This window comes from Budorcas taxicolor, chromosome 19 (assembly GCF_023091745.1).
Source record: "Budorcas taxicolor isolate Tak-1 chromosome 19, Takin1.1, whole genome shotgun sequence".
In the NCBI taxonomy this organism is placed as follows: domain Eukaryota; kingdom Metazoa; phylum Chordata; class Mammalia; order Artiodactyla; family Bovidae; genus Budorcas; species Budorcas taxicolor.
The window spans coordinates 12,473,592-12,476,963 of record NC_068928.1 but is presented as its reverse complement, the minus strand read 5'-3'; positions in this window follow the sequence as shown (position 1 = coordinate 12,476,963).

Here is a 3,372-nt window from a genome sequence, read left to right as displayed (position 1 = left end):
GGCCCGGGGGCCTCCGCCCGCCTGAGGGGTGGTGACTTCCGGGGCGCTTGAGGCCGTCCTCCCGCCCACGAGTTCTGGTAGTCGCTGGGCGGGGTCGTAGCCCTTGACGGTTGGTCTGATTGTGGCTCAGAGCCGTCTTGAAAGAGAAATGGAATCTTAGGGAGCTGGGGTCCGAGGGGTGCGGTTCGTGAGAGAAAGGAACGGGCAGGAGAGGCATTCCAGACGTTAAGGACATTTTTGTTTAGGAAGGAAGTTGTGAAAGGAAAGGAAACTCAAGGGTTTCACTAGAGAATTCTGCATCCTAGTGGAGTGATTCTTAAGGAAAGTGAATCTTGTGACAAATTTTAGAACATCTTCCTTTTAGCTTTATCCCATCCCCCGACCCTTTGACGCTGGATTTTCTTTCACGCAGAGCCAATTTGCCTCCGGGCTCATCTCCTGCTCTGCGCCTACCTCTGGTACAGCCTTTGGAAGCTGTTACGCAAAAGCTTAGCTTATCTGCAAGAGTTGCTCCCCACCAGAAATGTGAGCATTACGAGACTGATGAGAGTTCCTTGCGCTTTTGTTTATTATTTTTAAATTGTGTTAAAATATAAATTTGCCATGCTAATCATTTTTAAATATCTCAAGAGCAGAATCACACAGTATTTCCCTTTTTGTGATTGGTCTATTTCATTTAGCATAGTGTCCTCAAGATCCGTCCACGTTGCAGCACAGTAGCAGAATTTCCCAGGTTTACCATGTGACCCAGCACTTCCACTTGTGACTATATAGCCAAAAGAATTGAAAACCCGGACAGGAACAGATACTTACATCTCCATGTTTATAGAACATTATTGAAAATAACCAAAAGGTAGAAGCAACTCAAGTGTCTCATCAACTGGACAGATGAATAAGTAAATACAGTATATGCCTACAATGGAATAAATTCAGTTCCTTGCTTTTGTTAACTGTTTGTCTGGATACGAAAATACATTGAAAAATAATCATTTGAATTAGATTAGATTTAAGGTGATACGTAATTCAGGGACAGCAAAAGGATTTTAGTTCCTAAAGTCAACAGATTATAATATGCCCTGCTAGAGAGAGAAGGCAATAACTCTACTCATCTTTCCTGGCAGACCAGATCAGCAGCCTGGCATTAGTCACAGTGCTGCCCTTTCCAGTTCACTGTGAGGTAGTTAATTTTAAGGCCTCAGATTAGTTTCACTACTAAAAGGCCATGAATAAGGGGGTTGGGAGTGTACTTCAAAGCCTTTAATTTCCAGGTGATTAGTTCGGCTCAAACGCAGGTTTTCAGACAAAACAACTCAGTCATCTTCAGCCTGCAGTAGATTATCATTATTAATGGGAAGTGACTCTTAAGAAAGGGCTCAGCTGTGGGAGAAAAGACCCTCAAGAGTTTAATTACAACATACCTTGGCTTTATTACTGTCCTAAATAATCAGTACCTAAAGGCGACCTTGCTGTAGAAAGGACAGCCCTGGGTGATTATCTACCCACTTGATTTACAGTAGAACTGGAAGCAAATTGTTTTATCTCTTTTTAGTACTTGCCCCACTTGAAAGGTGGGATTGGGTTGGAATTAATCTATCTCATGAAATAGTAAATTATTATAAAATACTCAGGAAAGAATAGACTATAAACTACATAATGAAAGATTTAGAGCAGTACTAATACACAGGAACTTTTAAGATTTCTTCCTTGGGTTTAGGCCCAGCTTCCCCTAGGGTCATAAAAATGTTCACTTCATCACGGGGTTTACCATGGATTAAGTAGTACTCAAAATTATGGGTTGAGATAGAAAATTAGGAAATACTATTTCTCTGTTGTTTAAGGTCATTTAAACATATTATTGAAGGCAGTGAAGCAGATAGTTATGTCTGATGGGAATTTTAAATGTTAAGCTGGGATTAAAACCTGCGTTTTGGTTTCTGTTAGGCTTACCTGGTGGCTCAGATGGTAAAGCATCTGCCTACAATGAGGGAGGCCCAGGTTCAATCCCTGGGTTGGGAAGATCTCCTGGAGAAAGAAATGGCAACCCACTCCTGGAAGATCCCATGGATGGAAGAGCCTCGTAGGCTACAGTCCATGGTGTCTCAAAGAGTCAGACACGACTGAGCGACTTCACTCTATTTTCTTTCTTTGGTTTGTATTACACCATCTCAGGCAGTCAGATGTTAAACATAACCTCTATTATAACTTAAAATTGATATAGCACTTAAGTTTGATGGTGTAGAAAATCTAAAGTCTACCTGTCATGGTGAAAAGAATTCTATTAATCATTTAGTTTGTTCTGTTTCGTTATCTTTCATTTAATCCACTGAAGAGTTGGCCAGCCCCTGACTTTAAGCATTAGATAGCACTTGAGGAACCATTGCTTTACCTATGAGTATATGTCTGTGAAGGAGTTAACCAAAGGAAGATTCATGGGAGATTGGTATGTAATTTATTCTTCCAGTTGGGCATCTAAATGACAGTGTTCCTGAGATTATACTCCCAGAAAATTGGCACAGAAATAGGGCAGAGTCATTCTAGTAATTGCCAAAGAAGTGTAAGTCACAGACAAGGAGGTCAATATAATAAAGGGTGGAGCAGCACCTGACTTATGTTTAACTGGATTACCACAAAGTGAGGCCCACACTGTATGAAATATGACTGCACAATAAGAGAATTGATTTTCCAGAATTGGGGACTTAGACTTCCCTGGTGGTCCAATGCAGGGGTCCTGGGTTGAATCCCTGGTCAACGAACCTGATCCCACATGCTGCAGCTAAAACCTGGTGCAGACAAATTAAGTAAAAACTTTAAAATTAAAAGAATTAGGGACTTGTTACCCATGGTGACACAATAGGGGGCTGTGATTGTATGTGTGTGTGTGTGTGTGTGTGTGTGTGTGTGTATTTTGGGGGGGCTTCTCCTCACAGCTTGCAAGATCTTAGTTCTCTGAGCTTACAGCAGTGAAAGCGCCAAATCCTAACCACTGGACAGCCAGGGAATTCCCTACTCGTATTATACTTCTATTAAAGCAGTTAACCTTTAAAAAAATTTTTTTCGTGGCCACATGCTTCCGGGCCTGGAGGATCTTAGTTTCCCCACCAACCAGGTATCAAATCTGTGACCCCTGCATTAGGAGCACCGAGTCTTAACTATTGGACTGCCAGAGAAGTCCCTACTCTATTTTCAGTGAAAGTACTATCAGTCATTGCAAAAAAAAAAAAATTTCCATCAGTACAAAAGTATATCTAAAGCAAAAGGTCACACTCACTGTTTCACAGGAGAAGTATATAATCTTTCCAGTTTTCTGGGACTACATCCACCATGTTTTTCATGCATATAACATTTGCATCTACACTCCCTTTATTTTTACTC